We start from the raw sequence: 21242 nt of genomic DNA, 5'->3' as shown, positions 1-21242 counted from the left end.
CAATAATGTGATATATTAAAACATCTTCATTTTACAAGGGAAACTGAGGCATTCCTCAGTGGTGAAGCATCTTGCTGAGTCATACCGCACGTCAGTAGCAGAGCTGCGAATGTAACCCGGAACACCCAATTACTTGTCTTATACTCAGCCTGCACACTTCCATCTTTTAATGGTAGCTTTTCCATGATGATTTTATTGGCTTCATCTTTCAAAGGAAAGGCCTTCTCAGATTCTTAGTACAGGACTGGCCATACCATAATTTTGCTAGACTTTTCCAACATGCTCATGTTGCCTCCTCAAATTCACTTTCAGATCTGAAAACCGTTGAGCTCATGATGTACCCAAAGATAGTCACAGCAGAGAAGGGAATTACAGTCTCTATTTGGATGTCCCATTGCACTAGTAGCGTGCAGCTAACTGTTCCCCCGACGTTCTGAAGTGTTAAAATGGATTCCCTCTTTTCTTAGTCACTAATACTTCCTCCCAATTTTGCAGCTGCCATTTTCTTCTCATTTCTTTCTGCTGATCACCTCCTCTCTATTTTCCATTCACAATCTTCTTCTTCTTCTCTCCCATACTCTTCTTTATCTTTCAGCCTTTTACTTCCATTGGCATACCTCCTTTGTTTCCCTAGTTGTCATGTGGGTATGTCTCCACTGAAACACACACACACACACACACACACACACACACACACTCCACCAAACAGTGTGTTCTTAACTCTGGTTAAATAGCAGTGAAGACATGGCAACTTGGCTTTTAGCTTGGGTTGGCATCTTACTTTCAACCCCAGACTCCCCTCTAGGCTTTAACTGCAGCTGCTAACTCAAGTTAAAAGCTGAGTTGCCATGTCTTCACTGCTATTTTAACCTGAGTTAGCTATCATGGTTTAGCTAACCTGAATTAATAACACACCTATTGATGTCGACACAGCAGCAAAATGAGAACAGACATATGCATGGAATTAAGTGATGTTATTAAATTTTAACAGAAGGGAGGACTACTACCCACACTCTCCTGTATCAGGCATTGAATTGCTTCCAGTGAGGAAGTTATAGGACTCATTATCATATAACCCATAACATGGGGTAGGAGTTCCTCAGCTTACCCCAGAACTCAATTCTCTCTGAGTCTTAGCATCCTTCCCCCGTGAGGGGGGACATAGGGTGAAGCTGTGTGGGGACATGAGGACTACAAGGTCTGACCTCTGCCTGCGAGGGCCACGTGGTTTCACCGTAACACTTGAGCCTAAGGTCCATCACCAAAATCCCAGGTCTCTTACCTCTGGGGACCGTTCAATGAAAACTGGACACAGGGAGCATCAGCAACTAGCTTGATTGCTCTCCCCACCCAAACACACTGCATGGTATCACAATTCCTGCCCAATCCATTGCCTCATATCCTGTAGCCATATATCAGCATTACTATCTGACAAATATATGCCTTCCTTGCAGGAATGGAGCTGAAAGAGACTCCACCTGGCCCCTGCACTGGGCTAAATCCTGAGAACTGGGGAGTGCTGGCAAATCAGCACCCCTCTCTCCCAGCTGGCCAATGGGTGCCAGAGACTCCCAGGGGGAGGAGCTACCTATTGTCCCTTGGCAAGAGTCTCCCTCCCTTGCCACTGGGACTGTCCCTCTTTCACAGCTGGCCCCATCAATTTCCCCCATCCATTGATGAGGATGGTGGCATTTTTGGCAGTGACGACAATACTGTATGTTACTCTGCCTTGTTCTGCTCCTCAATCCTTTGGCTTCCCTCTGAACACCCTCATCTTCCTTTGTCTCAGCTTCACTCTGGCCCCTCTTCTACAGAGTCTTCAGACAAAGGACTTTTGTATACAGTGTAACAGGAAAGAAATGAAGAAATACTTTAACCATATCCTCCACCCTCCGTTTATTTTTGCTTAAAATACATGAAATAGCAATGAGAAAAGATTAGAACAGAAGGATGTAACAACAACAATTAAAGTGAATTCAATATCTATTTTTAAATGTTACTAAAAGCTGTCAATTAAAAGGTTTAATAAAGCCAATACAGATTGGAGCTTTCAGTTTGCAATGGAATAAGAGTTGAGCTCTGATCATTATCCCACTGTCTGTCAGTTTCAGCCTGTGGAACTATAATTTTCCACTCTAATTCCCAATTCTAGTTAAAATTTCTCACATACTGACATACACTTACACTTATGGGATATATCTATTTAATATTAAACTCCAAGTGGAGTACATAATAGGATTTCCCAGTTCACCTTCTTCTTGTGAACCACTTCATTTTTTGCACCTGAGGAGTATATTTGAAAGATTGCATGAGGGTTTTTTTTGTTTGTTTTTCTTTCCCCTCGTCATTCTCTTTTTTTTCCTGAAGAAATATTTTTATGAGACACAGAAGTTCTATTTTACTAGAACATGTGGAAGGGGAAGGAAGGGTTTTCTCAGTTAGAATTCAGATCTCTGTTTTTTCCACCCTACACCTCTCCTCCTGTATTTAATTTTACATATATTTTGAATTTATCATTAGATAGAATATAAGATTTGTTATGGGATGTCTTGTGATTTCCATGGAAAAAAAATCCTACAGCTTTTTTTTATTTAACATCTTTATTATTTCCAAATTATGAGAACTGGCCATGGGAAATTTTAGATTTGTCCTTTTAGTTCTGAAATAATTTTATTATATAATTTTGGGTTTCTGAATTGAGAATTTGGAGGGAGAATGGAAAAAGGATGAAAATGTCCACATAAATTTGTATTAGAGTTTAACTGTTTACATTTCTTGAAGGAATTTAAATACAAGATACATATGAAGCAGACAGTGCCTTCAGACTCAGGAAGAATATATATCATTACAGAAATGAAAAGTATCACTATACAACTCTGAGCATCAGACACCACATCATGATGTTAAACCAGGCGGTGGGGAAACTTTTTGGCCTGAGGGCCACATTGGGGAATAGAAATTGTATGGCGGGCCGTGAATGCTCACAAAATTGGGCTTGGGGTGCAGGAGTTTGGGGTGTAAGAGGGTGTTCTGGGCTGGGACTGAGGGGTTTGGAGGGCGGGAGGGGGATCAGGGCTGGGGCAGGGGTGCAGGTTCCGGCTGGGGGTGTGGGCTCTGGGGTGGTGCTGGGGATGAGAGGTTTGGGGTGCAGGAGGGTGCTCTGGGCTGGGATCTTGGTGTTTGGAGAGCCGGGGGGGGGGGGGGGGGGGGCACGAGGATCAGGGCTGGGGCAAGGGGTTGGGGCGAGGGGAGAGACTCAGGGGGTGCAGGGTCAAGCAGCTCCCAGAAGCAGTGCCATGTCCCTTCCCAGGCTCCTACGTGGAGGCACGGCGAGGCAGATCTGCACGCTGTCGCATCCTCAGGCACTGCCCCTGCTGCTCCCATTGGAGCTTGTAGGAGCTGGAGCAGGGCCATGCTGTGGCTTCCGGGAGCCGCATGGTGCAGCCCCCGACCTTGTGCCCTGGATTAAAACGGTTCATGGGCCAGATCTGGCCTGCTGGTCCTAGTTTGCCCACCCGTGTTAAACTATAGGACAGTGAAATGCAAAACCCCTTCTCTTCCCACACACACACTCTTCCATGTTTGTCTATTTTCATCAAAAATGATTAATATTGTCCTAAAATTATCTTTACTTTTCTTACTGCCATGTCTTCTCTGTACATATTCATTGCTGTACATATGACAGCAATGTGCATTAACAGAAAAATAAGACAGAAGACACAAAATGAGCATTTTTTTTGTTTTTTACCCTTCCAGAATGAAATTAACATAGTGCTTCAGAAGACAACACTATTTAGATGATGATGGGGTAGTAGATGTGAAATGCATATATGTGGTTGTGCTTTGTTGTTGTTTTTAATTATTTAAGTTTGGTTACTGACATTTCAATATTGAGAATGATTTATGACCTATAAATGGGAAAGGAGCAGAATACATTTTATTGGATTTTCTACTGTCAGTTATTTCAGGAGAGCTGAATGGAGCAGGAATTTGGCAGTGTGATATGAAACCTTTGACCTCCAGGTTGATGGTTCAGCTTTGGTCAGTTTTACAGCACAATGGTTGTTCCATGGCGTCTGTGAAAGGAGTTTCAAGCAGAGGTATCCTCATCACAAAGGCTTCTTTCACGACTGGCACTAACTAGCAAGCTTGATCTAAGTCTCTACAGAGTCCACTGGGGTTGAATGGAGATGGAAACAAGAATAGTCTCTCATCTCTAGAGATAGTCCCTCCAAGCCAGGTTTAGAGTCACATTGTGATTCACTCTTAATTTGAACTTTGCTATTTAAGTCTATTGAATAGAAATGGACACTGCACAGATGACCGAAAAAAGGCATGAAGTTATAATAGTGCCTTGGGTGATTCTCTCAAATGTTAAGGAGACACATTTTGGGATCTCTCTCCTTTTATGTCACACCAGTCGTAGTTTGTTTAAAGTAAAACTTTTTGCAATTTTTTTTTTGAGCGACAGTAAAACGAATGTTGAAACGAGCTTCTATTAAAAGTTCTACTTGGCCGTTAGCTTATTTTCCAAGGAAAAGATGGGGCAGTGAGTGGGAGGAGATGAAGAATGAAAATGATAACTGAGCTAGAAAACTTTCTTTGACCAGGGAGTTTGAAAAAAAAAAAAATGCTCAGCCAAGCTTCTAGATCTTGGCCAAAGGCAATTGTACAACATAAACCTAGTTGTAAAATCAAAACTGTAAAGTTCACAAATTCAATAGTGTTTTATTTCCTGACTTAAATAGCCCAGTTTTAACCTCAGCTTTTCTGCCTCCTTAAGTCTGTTGCCAGTATTAACGCTTACTAATAGCAGTGAGACTTGGTTCATTTATTCCCCCAGTGCCAATCCTGGCTATTGAACCAGCTTCTTGAACCTTCTGGATTCATCTGCCTCCTGTGAACAACTGTTATGATTGTGCGGAGGACATAATCTATGCCCAATCTGTTAAAACTTGCCAAATTGCTGCTAATTGCTGTAGGCTGCGATTTCTCAATTTGCAGTAGGAGCAATTTATAGTTTTATAAACGTAGGAGTATAAACCAAGTAGTGTGCTGAGTTACTAAATGCATTTATATTGTCTGGACTTGGCTCTAACATATCAAACACAAGTAATAAAATATGAATGCAGAGAGCATGTTCTTAATCCATGATTTCTTTTATGATTTCCTGATACTTTTTATTTCTTCAATAATTAGTCCTATAAGACACCTTAAAATAAAGCTGCTTTATTTCTATATCCAATATACCTGTTTATCAGTGAAAAGTTAATAACCTCCTTTCTCTTCTTGACTGCTTGGGACAATGACCTCCACATGTCTTGTTCCTTTTCTCGGTCCACACACTGGAACAAGTTTCTAATTATCAAAGTTGCCTTCAACAATGTAGGATACAGTGTTATGAATCAAACTCAAATCTCAAGTGCAGTAGAAATTAAAAGCTGACATCAGATCTTTCTGAAAAGAGATTTTTAAACAGAATTCATTCCTTTTTGAGTGGTTTGTCCTGCCCTGTTTTTACAACTGTAAAAAAGGTAAATAAGAATTCATCCTGTACTGTAAAACTTATTATGATAACTGTATGGTGAATGAATGATATTCATTTAATTTGAAGTTGATTTTTGCAGCTTCAGATCGGCATGTAGCTAATATTACTCCTGTTTCAAAGAGCTGTTTGCATAGCGTGACTTTAAACCTGCATTTTACAAGCAATAAAATGAACAATGGAAAGCAGACAGTCTAATCTAAGCTCTATAATTTTTCTTGTGCTAATTTGCTTGGTTTTATATATGCTTAGTATGAGGTTATTTGGAAGGTGCTAACCTATTCCATTTATAGACTTCCACCTGTTTCTGCAAAAGAGCAGAAAATGCCAGCTTAAGGTTGAAGTACAACATAAAATCTAATTATTTACACAGATCCCCAAAAATGAATATTGTTGCAAACCTTTGTACATTTTAATAAGTGTTAGACACTAGTATTTTGATATTACTGTTTCTTTAGAAGAAGTTCAGATTGTGTTTTTGTTTGAGAACTCTTTGATATAGGAATAATAATTTTTGTGTACGAGTGCGTGGATGTTGAGTGTTTATAATGCTTAGTACAATGAGCCCTAATCTCTGATTGGGCCTTAGACATCCCTGAAATAATAATTCTTTTCTAAGCCTACCCAAATAGTGCACGTATGTGTCCGTGCATGCAATAAAGTGATATGGCTTAAACCTTTTTTTTAAAAAACTACTATTAATGAAACAGACAATTGTCTTACATTCATAGAAGTGTTAAATGTGGGTTCCTTGGGAAAATGACTCTTAGTAAAGCTTATTGTCAGAGTATCCATAAGGCTATGTCCATGGAACTCAGAAGACATTGTCTGTGTTGTAATAAAAGCAGGACATTTAAAGTTACGCTGTGTAGACCTCAAACACGTTACTTATTGATCTTTTCAATACATTTCATGTAAGTCTATTTATTTGTTCACATGTGACAACACACCTAGGTCTAATTTTCATTTGTACTACAGCAACTTCATTCTCTCTAAGAGTGCAAAGATGCCTTAAAGTGGGAGAAATTTGTATTTGAGGGTTTAAATACAGTTTCCTTCCACTCTGAGGCCCCTTTACATTGACAGAGTAGTGTAAAGAAGCTTAAGACTCAGACCCCTCATTTGTTTTTATAGCTGGTTGTTAAATCTTTAACAACATGTGGTCATTCACTGAATATATAGATACAATCCCATGTGTTTTTTGGATGCCATTATAGTCGCTCAGTAGTTATGTTCTAAGTTGAAATTCACTCGGCACAAAACCTGTGTACCACAAAAAGAACAGGAGTCCTTGTGGCACCTTAGAGACTAACAAATTTATTTGAGCATAAGTGGCCTACAGCTCACTTCATTGGATGCATGCAGTGGAAAATATAGTGGGGAGATTTTATATACACAGAGAACATGAAACGATGGGTGTTAGCACAAAGCACTCAATTCTGCTCCCTTTGAAGTAGATGATAAAGCTCTCATTGGCTTAATTGGGAGAAGAGGTAGGCCAACACTGAGCTCTTCGGAAAATCCTACACTAAAATTATACACTCCCTGTGCTGTTCTGTTGTGTAAATATTTGTAACGTCTTTATACCTTTTCTGGGATATGGGAAATGCCAAGAGGAAACAGATCATGCAGAAAAACTGACAAAACTTGAAATGCTTGAATATTGTTCTCCAAAGGAATAGCATAATGAATTTGGATCTTCTTACCTAGAATCAACAGTCACAAGTATTTTGCGACTCATACATCAGATAATGCTGTGTTCATATCTAAAAATTATGCTCACTCGGGTACATTTTTGCAGAATTTATATAAGAACAGCTAAATTTAGCAGTTAAAAAGCATGATTAGTAGCTCAGCTAGTAGGATAGCTAGAAAGCAGCCTGTTGGCTGGTGTTTAAGTTCTTCGTTTTATTTTATTTATCATTTCTCAAAAACCGAATTTAGCCATTTGGGTCAGCAATACCTGAATGTTATGCATTTTTTAAGCTCTCTTAAGATCTTGCATGCTAAGTTAGATAAATTGTTTGAGAAACATACTGGTGAAAGCAACATCCTATCTGACCTAATCAGTCAACTGGGAAAACATGGGGGTTACAGCCAAAGCACCTGAGCTTTTGCCTTACTTAGGTAATTTATTTCTTCTTCACAAGAAAAAACATAATCCGTATGCATTGCAGAACTCCATTTATAAAATTTAATGGAGTCTCTTTGTCAAAAATGACAGGCCCAGGTGCAGCCTTGAGCATGTACTGTAATTTGCTTTGCATTGTGTGAACAAAGTTTTCAAAGGGAGAAAGTGTCAGCACACATGCTAAGGAAACATCATACATAAGCAAGGCCATTTTTGCATTAGTCTAAGTTCAGTAGGCATTCAGCCTAAAACCTTTTGCCTACTGAAGGCTGTCAGTTGGCATCTGCTCATACTGGATAGGCAATGATGTTGGATGCACTAGTCTCTTTCTAGAAACTTTACTTCGGGGTCATAGATGGAACCAGTTTGAAGGTTTCAATTTTATATATCTCGAGTGGATTTCTGCTCACATCACAATGCCTACAGTTTGTAATAATGCAAATAGTGGTTAGTTTGCTTAAGAAACAGCCCAATAATACAAAATTAGGAAGATGTAGTTTAGGAATTATATGTTCTGGTGAATCTCTTTGGAAAAACATGCAGTATTGATTTGCCTTTTACATAGTGTTCCACATAGTGCTATTAATCTCTTATTTTTACCAGCTTCAAAATTGACCCTTAAATATTGGGGGGGAAATAATTTGCTTCATAAAGTTTCTGTATTTCAGTTCTCAGCCATAGTAAATTCAGTAACAATCATACTAGGTGATTCCATGTAATCGAGAATGTTTAATATGATTAAATAAATCACACACATATAATAGTTAAGGACTCTTGAATTAAACTCCAAGAAATAAAATTATTTATAAGCCTCTATCCTGTCTTAGAGTAAAACTTAAAGTTAAACCTGATCCCTCAAATTTTAAACATATCCCCAGTAGGTGGCCAAAATCTTCCCTAGAGTGTTTGCTACCAGTGTTGCACAACTGACCAGTCAGAAAATTGGAGTTCAAATTGTCAATGCGCACTATTAGTCAAATTGGATATAAAAAGCCTATTGGGTATCCAACAGCAACAAAGGATCTGACTAAGGACAGGTCTACACTACAGGGTTAAGTCGACCTAAGTTACGCAACTCCAGCTAAGTGAATAACGTAACTGGAGTTGACATAGCTTAGGTCGACTTATTGTGGTGTCTACACCACACTGGGTCGACAGGAGAAGCTCCAGTTGACTTACCTTAAGCTTCCTGTTCCAGTAGAATACCAGAATCAATGGGAGAGCGATTTGCAGTTGATTTAGTGGGTCTTCACTAATCCCACTAAATCAACCCCCAGTGGTTCGATTGTTGCAGCGTCGATCCACAGCAAATGTAGACATGCTCCAAGAATCTGTTGTTGCCAAAGTTCCCTCCCTTATTATATATAAGCAATATTAATGAATAATTAGTGCATACCCTGAATGACAGAACAAAATAAAATTAAACAGTTATGAGCATGGAAGTATGAGGGAGGGAGAAACGGAGAGGATGGGACAAAAGGAAAGAAAACTTAACGGATTGTCACGGGGCAGGACTCACCCCTGCAGTGCCTCCTGCTGGTCTCTCAGAGAATTAGCTCTTCCAGCCTCCGGAGCGCCTTCTGCAGGCCAGTGTCCCACTTGCTGCTGGCCCCCATGTCCCTCCCAGACCACGGTGCCCCTTTCCCTGGGGTGCTGCCCCCTGACAGTACCCCCCACAGATCTGTGTCTCCCCCTCCCAGGGAACCCCTACCCACTATCCCCACCCCACCTCGCCTCAGTCTTTGGCTACTGCCAGTCACCATTGAGCCCCCACACACTGGGACGGACTGCAGTGTAGAAGCCAATCATCACAGGCAAGGGGTGTTTGGACCTGCTGCCTCTGCCTACTGTGGGCTGTCCTGTTGCAACCCTAGTACCCTGTCTTAGGCCGTCTGCCAGGCCTGCAGCCTGGGGCTTTTCCAGTCTGGAGCCTTTCAGCTCCTCTGGCCTTCCCCAGCCCTGCTTCACCTCAGGTACCCTGGTACGCTCCCCAGCAGCCAGGCCCATCTCCCTCCACAATTAGAGGAGACTCTCTGCTCCTAGCCTGCTGCCCTCTTACAAGGGCCAGCTGAGCCCTGATTGGGGTGTGGCCACAGCTGAGCCTGCTTCCCCCAATCAGCCTGGGTACTGCTTACTCCCAGCCACAGCCCTCTCCTGGGCTGTTTTAAGCCCTTGAGGGCAGGAGCAGGTGACCACCCCGCTACATGGATCAACTGAGTTTGATCCATTACTATTAATGATTTTATCAGTCAAGCATGTTCCAATGGTCTGCAAAGAGGAGTAAGAGCCAGGATCTCTATAGTTCTGTTTTGCAGCTCTGGCAATGATGTTCTTTCTGGCTGAAAGAGGTATTGTGCTTTGCCCATCTCCTTTTTCCTCTGTGTAAAAAAACAAGGGTAATATTTGCATATTGGTACCAAACAGGAATAGTGAAGATTAGTCCCTGAGTTACTGTTCTTTAAAAAAAGTTTTGAAATTGAAATGCTGAAATACATTCAAGTTTATATATAAGTTGAATGTAATTTTCTGGAGTAGTTTATGGTGTTTTACATAGTGATTAGCTGAAAACAGCATAATATAACTATAGTAGGAATAACATTTCTAGGATTGTTTATTAAATCTCTCAAACTCTAGAAATTTTTCACTTGCATGAAAAGACACAGTTTCTAAATGGGCCAACTCAGTTAGATGGCTGAACCAGTTAGATATTTCATTTTTGGAGGCTAAATATCTTGGAAGGTAAAATTGTTCATAGGAGGAATTTTTTAATAAAAGTTGAATTTTCCAGTTTAATTCCCATCATAGCAGAGTATTATGGATATAGGATTCCTGGGTATGTCCATATTCAATTACATTCAATCCATCATTGACTGACATCCAAAAATGACTAACTGGTTGGCTTTTTGACTGCTGTGTAATAAAGTGCCATTATCACCATTCCAGCATTTATTGACAAGTCTTAAATTTGAGAACAGTGGCTTATCTTCAGAGTGCAATATATATATATATATATATATATATATATATACACACACACACACACACAACATAATTTTCTATTGTATTAAACCCTCTGTGGGGTCCACCTGTGATCTAGCCAAATTGAACCAAGCTTGAGACCATGCCATTATTATTAGAGAGGGGTCCAAGTCAGAAAGTTTGGATCTAATTCTGAAGTTTCCTAAAGTTCAGAGGTGGTTTGGGCCTGGAGTTCCAATTTTGGGATCAATTTTTACACACCAAACATATATTACACAGTTTCTCATCCCCTCCCCCCTCCCCCCCGCCCCTCTCTGAATATCTCTGAATATAAAAGTCACATTGCATTGCTTTATGGCCATTATCCCCCAGTTGCTTTAGGTGTGGTTTATCCAGTATACATGGATATATCTATGTCTTAAATGACAGGATTTTCTAGCTAGAGATATTTCCATAACTGACATCTATCAAGGTTGTATTTCTTGAAGTTGGCCACATGTCATAAAACTATATCCATGAATATACTTCTCAATTCCATTAGGACATATTTTTGACCGTATGCCAGAATTCAGTGGGACTAATTGTAAAATGAAAGGCTCTCTCATTGTAAAATAAATTTTAAAAGGTATTCAGATTACCGGTTGGTAAATGACATTGTGTCTTGCTCCTGTGAATAGGATAGTGGAAGCCATAAATTGCTCTTTCTCATTCATGCAAATTTAAAGCTCATGACTGGAAACAGGGAAGGCAAATGCACAATTAACTGTTTTCGTGAAAGAAAGAAATATCTTTATTTTGTTACATGGTACAATATAGGCCCCCAGTTATCTGTTACTAGTCTACATCACAGTAAATTTGACTGTAAACACAGAAGAATGCAGGATATAGGCCAAATTTTCTTCAGTAAGAATTTATAGAAATCAATGAAAACGGTATATGAAGACGGTGAATTTATTGTCATGGAACACAGGTAGACATTAATACTCTACTTCATCAAAAATGATAAAAAGTGCCTTAGGACTGGATGGAAAGGAAAGTGCCTAATATGGGAATTAATTTCACATGCATCAATTCTGCTTTCATTATGTGGTCAGGATCTAATAATAGTCTATAGAATAATGATAGAGGTGTATACTCAATATTTTCCATACAGTAAATATATCTCCAAGTGTGTGAAGAAATTATTTTCTTTAAAATTTGCCTAATACTTTTTTGCAGCCCTTTTGTGTCTTAATAAAAGTTTGTTATTCCTGTTTGGTAAATTCCTCTTGGACCCTAAGGAAGAGCAAAAAACTAAAACGGTTCAATTGGTATTCCGCACTTTCTTTCATGTACGGCACTATTTTTTATTTGTACTGATTTCATATAACGTGAGCAAATGATCTGTTCCATAGAAATCCAAATGTTGAGATGGATGAGTGGTGAAAGAAAGACCGTATGAGGAATGTGTATATTCGAGAGATGTTCAAAGTAACACCCACAAACGAAGAATAGAGGGAGTGCAGACTGAGGTGATCTGATCATGTAAAGCACAGTCCTGACAACTATGTAGGTTACAAGAGTTGAACAGATTTCAAGATCGAATGAAAAAACATAGGCAGACCCAAGAACAAGTGGTGGGATGTCATAAAAGAGGACATGTTCGCATGTAACAAGCCTTGTGGAGCGGGGGAAGTGGTAGATATGGCATATCTTCACTTTCGATATTGTCTTGCATGACCTTCTCATAAACAAACTGGGGAAATACAATCTAGATGGAGCTACTGTCAGGTGGGTACACAAGTGGTTGGAAAACCATTTGCAGAGAGTAGTTATCAGTCAAGCTGGAAGGGCATATCGACTGGGGTCCCGCTTGGATGAGTTCTGGATCTGGTTCTGTTCAATATCTTCATCAATGATTTAGATAATGGCATAGAGAGTATAGTTTGTGGATGATACCAAGCTGGGAGGGGTGGCAAGTGCTTTGGAGGATAGGATTAAAATTCAAAATGATCTGGATAAACTGGAGAAATTGTCTGAAGAAAGTAGGATGAAATTCAATAAGGAGAAATGTGAAGTACTCCACTTAGGAAGGAACAATCAGTTACCCATACAAAATGGGAAATGACTGCCTTGGAAGGAGTACAGCAGGAAGGGATCTGGGGATCATAGTGGATCACAAGCTAAATATGAGTCATCAGTGTAACACTTTTGCAAAAAAAAGCAATCATTCTGCAATGTATTAGCAGGAGTGTTGTAAGCAAGACACAAGAAGTAATTCTTCCGCGCTGATTAGGCCTCAACTGGAGAATTATGTCCAGTTCTGGGCACCACATTTCAGGAAATATGTGGACAAACTGGAGAAAGTCCAGAGAAGAGGCAACAAAAATGATAGAAAGTGTAGAAAATATGACCTAAGAGGGAGGATTGAAAAAAACAGGATTTATTTAGTCTGGAGAAGAGAAGACTGAGAGGGGACATAATAGTTTTCAAGTACATAAAAGGTTGTTACAAGGAAGAGGGAGAAAAATTGTTCTCCTTAATCTCTGAGGATAGGGCAAAAACCAATGGGCTTAAATTAAACCGCAAGGGCGGTTTAGGTTGGACATTAGGAAAAACTTCCTAACTGTCAGGGTGGTTAAGCACTGGAATAAATTGCCTAGGGAGGTTGTAGAATCTTCATCATTGTAGATTTTTAAGAGCAGATTAGACAAACACCTTTCAGGAATGGTCTAGATAATACTTAGTCCTGCCATGAGTGCAGGGGACTGGACTAGATGATATGGCATTGAACAGAACACTTTGAAGGGAGACATGCACAAGGGGAGACAAGCAGGGGTATGCCTCCCAGTAATTGGCAGGGGCACAAAACTTCTCTGGCCCCAGGATGGCTAGGTAGAGTGGAATCAGTCCAGGTAGGTACTTACATCCCCTTCACCTCCTCAATATGGGTTTTTATCCAGAGGACTGCTTAGTATCAGACCTTCCTGAGTAAAAAGTTTACAAGAATTAGATCAGGGATCGGCAACCTTTGGCACGCGGCCTGCCAGGAACCTGCCGCTTCCGCAGGTTCGGCCAATCACGGCTCCCATTGGCCGCAGTTTGCTGCTCCAGGCCAATGGGGGCTGCGGGAAGTGGCGTGGGCCGAGAGATGTGCTGGCTGCCACTTCCCACAGCCCCATTGGCCTGGAACAGTGAACCGCAGTCAGTGGGAGCTGTGATTGGCCAAACCTGTGGACGCGGCAGGTAAACAAACTGGCCCAGCCCGCCGGGGCCAAAGGTTGCCGATCCTGAATTAGATCACATAATTACTCAATAGTACATGTAAATATCTATGTGGTTCCATTATATTCATGTTTTTAATTGTCTTGTGCACAGGCACTGATTTTGTCATTTCCCCGGGAGTGCTCAACCCCACTCCACCCCAGGCCCTGCCTCCACTGCACCTCTTTCCCCCAAGGTCTCCCCTCTGCCCCGCCTCTTTCTACCCCCTCCCCCATCCCACCAGTGCCTCCTGCCTGCCACTGGCTAGCTGATTGCAGCGAGGGGGAGACGCTGATCAGCGAGGCCGCCAGTGGGTGCTGAGAACTCACTATTTTTTTCCTGTGGGTGCTCCAGCCCCAGAGCACCCACCCATTTTAATAAGGCAAAGAAGGTGGTTCATTGAACAGGTTTCTTTTTCTTTTTCCCCTCCAGAAAGCAGAAGCAAAAGTCTTTCACAGACCCTGTGGCCTCACACACACTTACCCTTTCTGTTGTTGGGATCATTATCTTTCATACAGGCATTCAGAAGCCTTCAGCAATACAAAAGAAGATATGTAAAATACTCTGGCTTCCCCTACTCTCTAGTCTTTGTTGTAACTTTTTTTCTACTCGAAAAGTTATTTTAATTGTTTAGTCCTTTGGAAAAAAAGTGATTGTTCATAAAGAGGAATCAAGAGGACTGGTCGTAGGGAATGAGAGTCAATTTTGCTTGATGCGTAGATTTAATTTTCCACTGTGCCACCAAACTCTCACCAGCATAAGGCTATGCAAAACAGGGACTTTTGCTTCTTCACTTATTAAAGCCTTGTACAATTTCAACTATGGTGGAACTTTGGGGGTGGAATTTAGGACTGTTTGTATGTTAAAATTCATCCCCCTAACTATTGCCATGCTGCATGCTTCCAAAATAATGTGTAGTACAATTATGTAACTCTCATGGTGCAAATACGTATCTTTGAGGAGAAAAGAGGGGATTCTTAATGTTTTTAATGGACACCCATTTCTTAAATGAATGAGGTTGAGGGAGCCACCTTACTGGTAGCTAGCAGTGCATATAAATCTGCGAAAGTACATTATTCAGAACTGCTTAACTGCATTAACCTCTCCCAGTTTTATTAGTTGTTTAGGATTTTAAGGTTTCTAGCAGCTTGAAGTACATCAGCTGTCTCAACATGAGCTTTACAAATTCTACCAGCAGAGTGAGGAGAAATTGCTGTTGCTGGCTTTTTCCGTTATTTCTAAGTGGGGCAGGGAGAGTTCTAGTCAAGGAAATACATGCCAGTTGATTTGGATAGATGTGTACTTTCCTTTAATGACTAACTTTCCTCCAGTCACTCCCTCAGTCATGGTAACTTCAAAGTCTTTTATTTGAAGGCCCAGTTGAGCACTGTGTCTGACAATATTTGTAGAGTGAGGCCCATAATCTGTTAGAAATGACAGTTAGGATAAACACTACAGCTAACATATTCAAAAATGGATACCTAGAATTTGGTGGGGGGGCAGGTGTCTTTAAATTCACATGGGATGCTGGAGTGATAGCAGTGGACATACTCCCATCTTCTATTTATGCTCGAGCAACATGAGCAAGGAGCCCTTACACATGGAAGCGTTTCACTGAACTGAATGGGTATTTTGCCTGAACTAGGGACCTCTGGATAAGGCCCAGACAAATATAGTGTGGATAGGAGCAGTACAAGCTTTTCTGAACTGACTTTCTAATGTGCCTTCACCCCATTTCTGGCTGAATCCCCTCCAGAAGTCAGTTGATAATACAATTTTTATGATGATTGAATTCTTGTTCCCTCACTGACATGCCAATTAGTATCAGTTATGGTGTGTGTGTGTGTGTGTGTGTGTGTATGAGAGAGAGAGAGAAGCTGGCACTTCTCCATTAGAATGTGGGCTAAGACTATCTACTCATTTCTCACAAGCAAAGAAGAAGCTGTCATATGACGCACTTCTGTTTGCTACTGAGTTGGACTGCATATGAACTGGTGACCTGTAGTTGAAAGGCACGTTTTATCCCATTTGTAATTCTCAGAGCCACTGAGTCTTCCCATTAAAAACTTATGAATAACCATTTTATCTTGGATATAGGACTCTGTCCTGCAGTTATAAAGCTGTATTTTCACTTTGTGAGGTTTCCAAGGCATGTGTATATACGTATACAACTGCTTACCCTCGCTGTTAAAAATTGAGAGCTTTCCAGTGATCTTCAATTCCTTCATTTGTAGGGGTCATTGTACATAAAAATGAATATGCAATATGCCAGTCCACAGCAATTTAATGTTTCAACTATTTTAATAACTAATTATGTATTTCCCTTAAAATTTTGAACCTATCCCCTTCCATCCTGTGTTCTACTTAGCACTGAATCCTTACAATAGAGTGGGGGAAAGGATAGGTGTTGTCCTCTAAACCTGACTATTTCACCATATGCATCCTCTTGTGCTAGCAAAGGAGTACTTCCAGTGGCTAGTAGAAAATGTAAGTCTGATAAATGCCAACGTTTAATAGTGATATAGCCTGATTCTGTCAAATGACTGGGGTTTGTATCATCTGACACCTAAACTAAGCTTACAAAATGTGTGCTGATATATTGACATTTTAGCAGTACACAGATGGCATGGAAGAGGACTCTTTAGGTGGAGTTTGATGCCAGTTCCTTCAGAGTGTCACTTTGGAAGAGAACATTCTTAATCATTTTTTGACAAATGTGGATATATTAAAATGATGGCCAACCTGGATAAATGGTTCTGCACTGTTCATTTGCTGTCACTTCAGTTTATGCCTCGGGTGATGTAATGTATGACTTTTTTCCTCTTTTTGTTAATGAGCATTTTGGCCTCTCAATAACAATCATTTTATTGATGCTATGTGTATGGGCACCTGTCGCCATTATGTACTCTGTTTCCCTGAATGACTTAAGCTGGGTGCAGTATTACATTTGGAAAGTGACAAACAGAATATAGTGGTAACATATTCTGGTGAACTGAATAGATGAAAGTAAATTATATTTGACAAATTCTTGTGGTCTTATAGACATAGTTCTATAAGCAGAAGATTCATATTTTATGACTACCTTCAGTGAACTGTTCTTTTTTCAGTAGGAATAGCAACCTCAGTATGCATAAGACAGAATGCAGTCAGCTAAGACTAATTGTATTAGTCTGTTAAAAGAGCAATGATGCACGATCTGTAAATGTTAATTCTGTTGGCATTAGTGACACATGCAGTCTGTGCCTACAATTTTGGAGTCTCCAGGCTGAACTTTGTGACATGACCCTTTTTGCCAGAGTAAGGATGTTAACTTAGTATCCTGAACCAATTTGAACTTGAATAATTACTCTGTCTACCTGAATTCCCCTGGTAGTTTCAATTGGATACACCATTCTTCTTCACTTCTTGCGCTGAACTATTGCTGCGTGCTGTTTAAAAAGAATTGCTGCCTTTCTCCCACAGAGGCAGCTCCATTTCACTGGTGGAGGAAGGGATTGCTGTACACTTGTACAATGTATTTTGAAAAATATTTTGGGATGAAAGGTGCTTCAGCATCTAAATGTAAAAGAGCCTCATCTATCATGTGATTGCAGTGGTTAGGAGGTAGCAGTCGCTTGCATTGTGAGTAATTGGGAAGGATTAATTTTCCAAAATCTGTTCAGGGGCTTGACAAGGGGTCTCAAGTATGAGGATTGGAAACTGAGGATAATGTTATTGGTCAATAAGGGCCAAATTTTTCCCTTTCATGAGGGATACTTTATGGATCCCCCGAAGTATAAATGAGGAGGCTTCTGAGAGGGGACCTTGACTTTGGAATTTGTCCCCACCATCTTCACCTGCACTTGTTAACTTTCTGGATTCACTGTAAAGCCCCTTTTCTCTTCTCAGGCTGTTGAGGAGGGGTGGGCTGAGGATTTGGTGTAGTGATCATTATGAGCAATTCTTGTTATTGTTTGAATGTTACATTATGCGATAGATGCCCGCAGTACAGAATGCATGCAATACTCAATCTGATTAAAATCTGCTTCTATACCAAGTGATTATAGGGTAGGCTATGTTGTATGTATCTTTAAAGTGGCACTCAGGGCAATCCTGAGAATTACAGATCAAGAAGTCTTATTTTAACTAAATGCAGCTGATGTGGAAGTAAGTCATTTTAATTCTGAGGTGCTCATGTCTCACAATACAAACCAACTCTCTGCTTGGGACTAGGAATAAACTGCAGTCATAGGCATGTTATTGCATAATTGATACTGGCTAGTGTCTGAGACAGGATACCAAACTATTGGTACAATACAGTTTGGTTATTTTCTCCATGAGGAAAGAGTAATAAGCCGTAGATTTCCTCTGTCCCTGGGCTCATGATAGTGCTTGGTTTTAGTGGTTTTGGAGAACTAAACAACAAAAGGTACTGTTGATTTTTATTAATAAAAATCATGGTCTGTTAACTTACAACTGTTTCTGTGTCTTTCCCTTGCCTTTCTCGTCATAGCTTTGGTAGTTTACCAGGTCGAAGACATTTTCCTTAAAAGATTGGTATCACTTTTATATTGACCTGCAAAGCTCTTACTTTCCATGAAATCTTTTTTTTAATATGAGTGTGAAAGAGAGTAGCACTTTAGTATCTCTGCAAATAAACGTAGAACACAAATATAGGAGATTTTACAAAATCTTGTGTCCACGGTTCTAGGTGATTAAATCAGTGTGTGTATTTTTAGCATATGAGTGTATCTAACTTTCATTTTCATACCACAGTTTTGTTTTGGAGTTATGCTTATCCTGGCACTTGTCCAGAAAATTAGCTCACAGTTTACCAAGATCCTTTACAATATTTATTACAATGGATTTCCACCTTTTCCTTAGATCCTGAACATTGATAGCGTTGACCACATTTATCTGTGTGCCTGGAGATCAGCAGCATAAAATAGTCAACCACAAAACTTGTAACCCTGGAATGTTCCAGCAGCTCTGCTGTAGTTAGGGTCAAGACGGGCTTTCTGTTTTAAAGCTTGACTCTTGTAAGAACTCTAAAATCCGTATGGTTATTTGGATTCCCTTGAAATTTCATGTGTCTCAGGGGATGCAGGGCTTGGTCAGTGATCTAAGTTTGGGATCATTTGAACAAGATGTTCCTGAGATACAGCCTTGGGGGGCAAACAGCTTTTCTTAAATTTGATACATTCTGGCAATGTAGTTTGGCACACAGATAGAGATCAAACCAGAGCTCAGATAATCACACCAGAGTCTCAAACGCTCAAAGGTTATCCCAACAGAGAGTATTACACCAACCAGCCCTCCAGGGGAAACCAAATTAAAACGTTATTAGAAGAAGAGTTTGCTTTTCCAGTTAAGTGTTCCAGCAAGCAAGTGTGGGGGATACACTTAATGCATTACACATTATACATTACAAAAAGGAGCACCCAAGAGTGTTAAGAGGCACCTAAGATTCACAGGATCTGTAAGGAGCTGAGGGACTGTTTCAGCCATTACTCTGAGCATCAAATGGGCACTGTGAGTTCAAATCTAATTCAAGGTAGAAATCTGAAATAGAAAATGGGCACATTGCTCCACTCTGCTGCTGTCAAAGGAGTGTGGGTTTTTTAAATTATTTTGGGGAAATGGATTTAATCTGAATATAGCAGAAAATGTTTGAAACGATTTATGAAAATAAAATAAAATGATACCTGCAAATGCTGGCTGAAAGGGGAGGGTGATTAGTGCTGGAAGAGTAGTTAGAAATGGGGAGAGGGATTTGGTGTGTAGTGAGGGGATTATGGAGAGGAGAATAAATGGGGATGGGTGGATAGGAGAGGAGTTAGGGAGCCAGGAGGGGCGGGGGTGTAGGTGTAGGGGTGTGTGACAAAGGGAAAATAGGGGCAGAGGTGCCTGTCAGCCCTACATTGTCCTCCCGAGGGTGTACCACGATCTGCGGTCGTCCATCTGTGGTGGTCTGGCCACCCTCATTTGAGCTGAGATCTGGGGCCCTTGTTCTTCTGAGGGGTCTGAGCCTCTCTCTCTCTCCCTCCTGCCCCCTGCTATGCACACAGGATCTGGGGAAGCTCCCCTCTGCATGTGCATGAGAACAGGCATACTGGAGCATGCACTGAGAACACACTGCAGACACTGGGGAAGGAGCTGAGAATGGGTATGCTTGTTGCATATCGCAGGCTTTCTAGCACTGGGGAGAGAGGAGCAAAACACCTGCTGACATGAATGGAGCCATTCACATATTTCAGAACTATTGTTTCAGGCTCTATTCATCTCCTTGGAGTGTTCTCATTCAGCTGTGCTGCTGTAGCATTTAAGTGTAGAAACAGCCATAGCCTACTCTCCTGCTGGATTGCTTGCACCTGTGAAATTTAACAACCACTTCATACTTACAGGATACCATCTAACCCTGTGCTTTCCCTTACCCTTCAGTACACCTGTAGACAAGTCTTTTATCTTACTTCCCTACTGACAATTTCTGTGACAAGACCTCCTGCCCCCCAGGGCCTTGCTAGTGAAAAAACTACACATTTTTTTCAATAAAATGATGCAGACTAGCTCCTCAAGATGCACACTCTCCTATCACAATCACAGCTCTGTGATGCTCCTCAAACTAATCCCCATCTCTGAATACACCTCGACCAAACTGCCCCACCTACTGCTTCCACCATTCAGTACAGCTACAAGTCTCACACTAAATCCAGCTGTAGTGTATGCAGATAATTGATTGTGGCTATTGCCATCTCCAGGGAGGCAAAAAGAAGATTACCTGGGTATGTACCCTAACTTTGTGTTTCTTGGTTTTCTGAAGTTTGAGTGTTGCAGAACTCTATGTTCTGGAAGGGCACAAGCTGTCATCGGAGTACAGGGGTTATTTTACTCTGCTGTGACTGCTGCTGGAATACTGTGTCCAGTCCTGGTGTCCACAATTCAAGAAGGATGTTGATTAAATTAGAGAGGGCTCAGAGAAGAGCCACAAGAATGATTTAAAGGACCAGAAAACATGTCTTAAAGAGAGAGAGAATCAAGGAGCTCAAGCTGTTCAGTTTAATGAAAAGTAGGTGATGGGTGACTTGATTACAGGCAATAAGTACTTACGTTGGGAACAAATATTTGATAATGGGCTACTCAGTCTAGTAGACAAAGGTACAATCCAATCCAGTGGCTGGAAGCTGCAGATTGCCAAATTCAGACTGAAAATAAAAGAGTAAATTTTTTAAAGTGAGAGTAGTTAACCATTGGAACAATTTACCACGGGTTATGGTGGAGTCTCCATGAATGACAATTTTTAAATTAAGATTGGAATTTTTTTTTTTCAAAAATACCTGCTCTAGATTTTTTTTTCAGAGTGGTTCT

The 21242-nt window shown here is 40.6% G+C and overlaps 1 protein-coding gene across 2 annotated transcripts in view; it reads left to right on the top strand.

The window, feature by feature from the left end:
* The window catches only part of TMTC2 (transmembrane O-mannosyltransferase targeting cadherins 2), a 366556-nt gene that overhangs the window by 280414 nt on the left and 64900 nt on the right, over positions 1-21242 (top strand). The window lies entirely within an intron of this gene.

This window comes from Chelonia mydas, chromosome 1 (assembly GCF_015237465.2).
Source record: "Chelonia mydas isolate rCheMyd1 chromosome 1, rCheMyd1.pri.v2, whole genome shotgun sequence".
Classification (NCBI taxonomy): domain Eukaryota; kingdom Metazoa; phylum Chordata; order Testudines; family Cheloniidae; genus Chelonia; species Chelonia mydas.
Note: the sequence above shows the minus strand (reverse complement) of the source record. Positions and strands in the feature narration are given on the sequence as shown.